Here is an 8,067-nt window from a genome sequence, read left to right on the forward strand (position 1 = left end):
ACCAAATTATGTTCTACTAAAATGTATGGTTCAGTAATATCTACATATTAAATAACATAAATGTGCGTGAATTCATATGAGTATGCATGTTTGATAGATCAATTTTGGTTCGAGTATGGATTACATGTATCATCATCTCGAATTCAAATATTTTAATCCCTTTTTTGTTCACTCCTTTCACGCCCATCTCTCTCGCATGCATGCTTCTTCAGGTAGCTATCACTCTCTTTTCTCCAGCTCACCCGCACGCTCACTTCATGTTTCTCCTATCCTCGCAAACATGGTCTCTCGACGTCTCCCTTGAGAAGTCTCACACTCTCCCTATCATTATACATTACACGGTTTTCATTATCTCTCACATCTCTACTGTTCTCTGGTATCACTCGGTACCTAAGCTTTCTTTTTCACCGCCACACACACAGTCTCCACTTGTATTTCACTTTTTCTTTCTCTCTACGGATTCTCTCACACACCCTATATGTCTCTAAATATGACTCATACCACTAATATTACTCTCTCTCTCTCTCTCTCGTGTAGACACAACATTGGTTGCGGTCTCCCTTTCGTCTCCATCCCAGACTGACATTATTCATTTGTATACCAATCAGACAACCCCGACAACCTTCTCCTCTCTCTCACACAGACACACACACAACTCCTGCTTCCACTCCCCTTCCCGACTATTGTCTCTCTCTCACACACACAAAACTCTCGCTTTCGCACCCCGACTCGTATTTCTCTCACAAACATTTATCGACTAGCTAGCCTCTAGATAGGTTTATACACCCGCACACTCGTGCTTCCACCATCGCATACATGTCTCTCTCCCGCTCCTTGTATCTATGTAGATTTTTCTTCCCTTCTTGAGACACGCCCTCTCGATCGTGCACACACACACTATTGCCTCATTTTAAGCTGATACCTATCGCACACACACTCCTTGTGTCTTTGTCACAGATGCACTCCGTCCTCCTCCACTCTCCCCCTCTCTCACACACACATGGGCTTTTTGCAACAACTAGCAAGATGCCCATGCGTTGCACGGAACATCAAGATGCATTTGTATGAGTAGTTTATCTTGTGGGGGAAAAGGATGAACGACGGAAGGCTTATTTGCAAATGTGGAGAGGGGTGTGGGTATCTTTTTACAAAATTGCCATAGTTTCCTTCCTATCCGTCAGATATAGATTGGACGGCCTATATTGCAGGATGGCAGGCACACAATCATCATCGATAATGCTTTTTATAAGAGTAGGGATAAAAAATAGAGTTGGTGATGATGGTGGGCCTGCCATCCTGCAATGTAGGTCATCCAATTTATATCTGACGGATAGGAAGGAAAATATGGCAATTTACCCACACTCTTCACCACATTTTCATATAAGGCCTTCCCTCGTTCATCCTTTTCTCCCACAAGATCTTGATGTTCCATGTAACGCACGGGCATCTTGCTAGTAAGAGTAGAAATTAGACATATACCACTTCTCGAATCTTGAAACCAACAACATTCCTCCCTTATCTCATCAAAACCGCCAAAGGAATATATTTTGACTGGAACATAACATATTTTTAGTGATATACGTATTTCAAAACTAGACTTTTTTTTCTATCAAATCGGTGAATATGTATTAATCTACGTTGATCGTGTGGCAACGCATTGGCACATTGCTAGTAGTTATTATAATTTTTTGGACACTAGACAAACGGTGGAGTCCATATACGAAGAGAAGAGGCGCACGCACGCAGTCGACCTCTCGCTGTCTCGCACAGATGAGTGTTATGTAAAGGCGACGTTAACAAATAAACCCTAAAACCCTAGGTGCACGATTGCTGCATTCACGGGTACCGGATACGTGGTGGAGCACCTTTGTAGGAATAGACAGCTGAGCACGCCTCCTCGCCGCGTAATTGCTCTGACACGGACGCGACCTCTCATAGCGCAGGCATTGAACCGGCGCGCCGGCCAAGAGGGTCGCACTCGCTGCAGGCCCGGCTGAGCACGCCTCCTCGCCGCGTGCAACCAGCTTAGGACTACCCCGCCTGCCTTCATTGAATCCGCGCGTGTGCCGGCAACACGTCCTTCCGCGAGCCGGCAGGCATTTTAGAACACAAAAAATGACTAAAATATAAATAATTTACGCATGGCCTTGACTTGTTGTGCTCGCACTGGTAGCAGCAACTAGTAGATGATTTTCTTTATTTATAACTCTCATCACATTTTTTTGGCTTTGAAGTGAATCATGGTTGTGGACATTATGTATGAATGTGCAGATATCTGTGAACATGAGTTTGATGTGGAAGTTGAACTTGGAATGTCGGGCTTGCGCGTGAACTATACCATGTCCAATGCTTCGTCTGTTATTGTTTGGAAAGTAATTGATGTTATTACATGACCCGAAAAAATTCATTTTGTGCCAGATCAGTAGATGCATGGACATCACAACAGGCATGCTGACTGGATAAACATTTGAACCTAGCTATTATAAAGGAAATTTTGTATTGACAAAAGTTTTAGATAGCAGGAGACGCCTAGCCTGCTCTACCTCTGCTAGCTTATTTCTGGCTTCTTCCATCTCTTCTTTGGCTTGGGTGAAGAGAGCATCTGATTGCTCTTGTCGCTTCTTCAGGAACTCAGCTACATTCTCAAGGGCTGCTGCATGCTTTCTTTCAGCCTTTACTAATGCCACGTGGACAGGAACAGCTGACGACTCCACCTGGCTTGTGTGTAATCCAGCATCATCTGGGAATTTGCACCTTGTGTCTAATCCATCATAATTAGGGAACTGGCACCTTGTGTATAATCCAGCATCATTTTGGAAACATGATCTCGAGGTTGACCATACTTCCCTCCTCGCAGGAACTGCATCCTGACATGAAGTTACTTCTTTTTTAGATCAATACTCAGAGCAACCCAGATCCATTTAGTAGAGGCCAGATAAACAGAACTCAGAGAAGTGAATTCAAAAGGAAAAAAAAATAAAACAGACTACAAGGTGAGAACACCCACTTCCTACATCAAGCTAAAAACGAAAGCATTAGGATGATTAAGACTCTTCTTATTACACATCGAAGAACACCACGCTTAAGAGAAACATAAACTACAACATATACACATCAAAGAACACGAGGCTACACGAAAGTAATTGAAAGGGTGTTACTTACCAAAGCTCATTTTACAGGTTCGGTCCAGCTCCTCTTTAACTTGCCACGCTCCTTGAAGATGTCCCGAATATCCCGTGTTTGGTCTTCATTGCTCCTCTGCATGTTCGCACTCGTGGTTTTAAAATCTCAACGTGGCAAGAAAAATATACTACTAGTAATACTCGCGCATCTTGTGGGCAACATTAAAGCACTCGTCTGCCATGTTAGAGCATCTCCAACAGAATCGCAACGCGCGACGCTTTAAAAATCACAACATGCTATCTCTACTCTCTTCTATATTGTTATATTTATTTTATATTTAATGTTTAATATTTATCTCTACTTCCTTTACTGTCTACTTTTTTTTCTCTATACTTTTTTCTTGCAATATAGGCTGTCTGATTTATATCTGACAGATAGGAAGGAAACAGATGGGAATTTTGCAAAAAGATACCCATACCCCTCTCCAGATTTGCAAATAAGGCCTTCCCTCATTCATCCTTTTCTCCCACAAGATAAACTACTCATACAAATGCATCTTGATGCGTGCAACACATGGGCATCTTGCTAGTTCTAAAAACCATTCCATCATTTTCCACACTACTGGTTGCAGATGAAAAACCTACCCAAGCACAACATGATACAGGAACGACGCACAATTACAAGCTGATATTCTGTTGGACAATGGAGGCTATAACCAATTACTTTTACGGGAACAATAGCACCCAGGAAATTTGAAGGGTAGGTATGAACAAAATTGGAACTGCACATGTACTGCTAAGTGATTCAATACACACATTACCAATCGAGGAGGAGAACGATGGTCGCGGCGGCCTCTGTGAGTCATGGTCGACAACGGCAGTCAGTTCATTGTCCACGACGGTGGTACTTTTGCGCTTGGCGTCGGCTTCTGGGAAGCAGATCCGAGACCATGGAAGACGATGCCAGGGAAGAGGCTCCGTGTACGACGACGACGGTGGACCGGCTCCAGTGTGGCGTACAAGGTCGTCGATGAGGCAGATGCGCTGTGGTGGACGAGTGCGCCGATGTAAAGGGGAGGAGCACGAAGGCTGCGGTGCCGTGGAGAAGTCTATTTTGCGGTGGGGATAGAAAATGGGGAGTATTCAGGTGTACTATGCTACCTTATGAGCACTGCGTTGGATTTCCTCGAAGAGGAGAGAATGATGCAGCAAAGTAGCGTAAGTATTTCCCTCAGTTTTTGAGAACCAAGGTATCAATCCAGTAGGAGGCCACACACAAGTCCCTCGTACCTACACAAAAACAATAGCTCAACGCAACCAACGCGCTTAGGGGTTGTCAATCCCTTCACGGTCACTTATGAAAGTGAGATCTGATAGAGATGATAAATAATATTTTTGGTATTTTTGGTATAGAGATGCATAGTAAAAAGCAAAAGCAAAGCAATAATAAACTGATGGAGATTGATATGATGAGAAAGAGACCCCGGGGCCATAGGTTTCACTAGTGGCTTCTCTCAAGAGCATAAGTATTCTACGGTGGCTGAACAAATTACTGTTGAGCAATTGACAGAATTGAGCATAGTTATGAGAATATCTAGGTATGATCATGTATATAGGCATCACGTCCGAGACAAGTAGACCAACTCCTGCCTGCATCTACTACTATTACTCCACTCATCGACCACTATCTAGCATGCATCTAGAGTATTAAGATAAAAACAAAGTAACGCCTTAAGCAAGATGACATGATGTAGAGGGATAGTTTCATGCAATATGATAAAAACCCATCTTGTTATCCTCGATGGAAATGATACAATACGTGCCTTGCTGCCCCTTTTGTCACTGGGAAAGGACACCGCAAGATCGAACCCAAAGCTAAGCATTTCTCCCATGGCAAGAACAACCAATCTAGTAGGCCAAACCAAACTGATAATTCAAAGAGACTTGCAAAGATAACGAATCATACATAAAAGAATTCAGAGAAGATTCAAATCTTATTCATAGATAGATTTGATCATAAACCCACAATTCATCGATCTCAACAAACACACCGCAAAAACAAGATTACATCAAATAGATCTCCACGAGAGAAGGGAACATTGTATTGAGATCCAAAAAGAGAGAAGAAGCCATCTAGCTACTAACTATGGACCTGTAGGTCTGAAGTAAACTACTCACACTTCATCGGAGAGGCTTGGATGATGATGTAGAAGCCCTCCGTGATTGATGCCCCCTCCGGCGGAGCTCTGGAATAGACCCCAAGATGGGATCCCGTGGATACAGAAAGTTGCGGCGGTGGAATTAGGTTTTTGGCTCCGTATCTGATTGTTTGGGGGTACATGGGTATATATAGGAGGAAGAAGTACGTCGGTGGAGCAACAGGGGGCCCACGAGGGTGGGGGCGCGCCTGGTAGGGTAGGGCGCGCCCCCCTACCTCGTGGCCTCCTGTTACATGCCTTGATGTAGGGTCCAAGTCTCTTGAGTTGTATTCGGTGAGAAAATCACGTTCCCGAAGGTTTCATTCCGTTTGGACTCCATTTGATATTCCTGTTCTTCGAAACCCTAAAACAGGCAAAAAACAACAATTCTGGGCTGGGCCTCCGGTTAATAGGTTAGTCCCAAAAATAATATAAAAGTGGATAATAAAGCCCAATATAGTCCAAAACAGTAGATAATATAGCATGGAGCAATCAAAAATTATAGATACGTTGGAGATGTATCAAGCATCCCCAAGCTTAATTCCTGCTAGTCCTCGAGTAGGTAAATGATAAAAACAGAATTTTTGATGCGGAGTGCTACTTGGCATAATTTCAATGTAAATCTTCTTAATTGTGGTATAAATATTCAGATTCAAAAGATTCAAGACAAAAGTTCATGTTGACATAAAAATAATAATACTTCAAGCATACTAACAAAGCAATTATGTCTTCTCAAAATAACATGGCCAAAGAAAGCTATCCCTACAAAATCATATAGTCTGGCTATGCTCTATCTTCACCACACAAAGTATTTAAATCATGCACAACCCCGATGACAACCCAAGCAATTGTTTCATACTTTTGACATTTTCAAAACTTTTTCGATTTTCACGCAATACATGAGCGTGAGCCATGGATATAGCACTATATGTGGAATAGAATGGTGGTTGTGGAGAAGACAAAAAGAGGGGAAGATAGTCTCACAACAACTAGGCGTATTAGCGGGCTATGGAGATGCCCATCAATAGATATCAATGTGAGTGAGTAGGGATTGCCATGCAACGGATGCACTAGAGCTATAAGTATATGAAAGCTCAACAAAAGAAACTAAGTGGGTGTGCATCCAACTCGCTTGCTCACGAAGACCTAGGGCATTTTGAGGAAGCCCATCATTGGAATATACAAGCCAAGTTCTATAATGAAAAATTCCCACTAGTATATGAAAGTGACAAAATGAGAGACTCTCTACAATGAAGATCAGGGTGCTACTTTGAAGCACAAGTGTGGTAAAAGGATAGTAACATTGTCCCTTCTCTATTTTCCTCTCATTTTTTTGTTTGGGCCTTCTCTTTTTATTATGGCCTCTTTTTTTTCATCCGGAGTCTCATCCCGACTTGTGGGGGAATCATAGTCTCCATCATCCTTTCCTCACTTGGGACAATGCTCTAAATGATGATCATCACACTTTTTTTCTCACAACTCAACAATTACAACTCAATACTTAGAACAAAATATGACTCTATATGAATGCCTCCGGCTGTGTACCGGGATATGCAATGAATCAAGAGTGACATGTATGAAAGAATTATGAACGGTGGCTTTGCCACAAATACGATGTCAACTACATGATCATGCTAGCAATATGACAATGATGGAGTGTGTCATAAGGAACGGAACGGTGGAAAGTTGCATGGCAATATATCTCGGAATGGCTATGGAAATGCCATGATAGGTAGGTAAGGTGGCTGTTTTGAGGAAGGTATTTGGTGGGTGTATGATACCGGCGAAAAGTGCGCAGTATTAGAGAGGCTAGCAATGGTGGAAGGAAGGAAAGTGCGTATAATCCATGGACTCAACATTAGTCATAAAGAACTCATATACTTATTGCAAAAATCTAGAAGTTATCAAAGCAAAGTATTACGCGCATGCTCCTAGGGGGATAGATTGGTAGGAAAAGACCATCGCTTGTCCCCGACCGCCACTCATAAGGAAGACAATCAATAAATAAATCATGCTCCGACTTCATCACATAACGGTTCACCATACGTGCATGCTACGGGAATCACAAACTTTAACACAAGCATTTCTTAAATTCACAACTACTCAACTAGCATGACTCTAATATCACCATCCTCATATCTCAAAACAATTATGAAGCATCAATTTTTTTCTTAGTATTCAACACACTCAAAAGAAAGTTTTATAAATCTTGAATACCAAGCATATTATTATTAAGCAAATTACCATGCTATTAAGACTCTCAAAATAATCTAACTGAAGCATGAGAGACTTGCAAAGATAACCAATCATACATAAAAGAATTAAGAGAAGATTCAAATATTATTCATAGATAGACTTGATCATAAACCCACAATTCATCAGTCTCAACAAACACACCGCAAAAAGAAGATTACATCGAATAGATCTCCACGAGAGAGGGGGAGAACATTGTATTGAGATCCAAAAAGTGAGAAGAAGGCATCTAGCTACTAACTATGGACATGTAGGTCTGAAGTAAACTACTCACACTTCATTGGAGAGGCTTGGATGATGATGTAGAAGCCCTCCGTGATCGATGCCCCCTCCGGCGAAGCTCCGGAACAACCCCCAAGATGGGATCTCGTGGATATAGAAAGTTGCGGCGGTGGAATTAGGTTTTTGGCTCCGTATCTGATAGTTTGGGGGTATGTGGGTATATATAGGAGGAAGAAGTACGTCGGTGGAGCAACAGGGGGGCCACGAGGGTG

This window comes from Triticum urartu, chromosome 3A, assembly GCF_056163025.1.
Source record: "Triticum urartu cultivar PI428250 chromosome 3A, HENAU_Tu73, whole genome shotgun sequence".
Taxonomy (NCBI): Eukaryota; Viridiplantae; Streptophyta; class Magnoliopsida; order Poales; family Poaceae; genus Triticum; species Triticum urartu.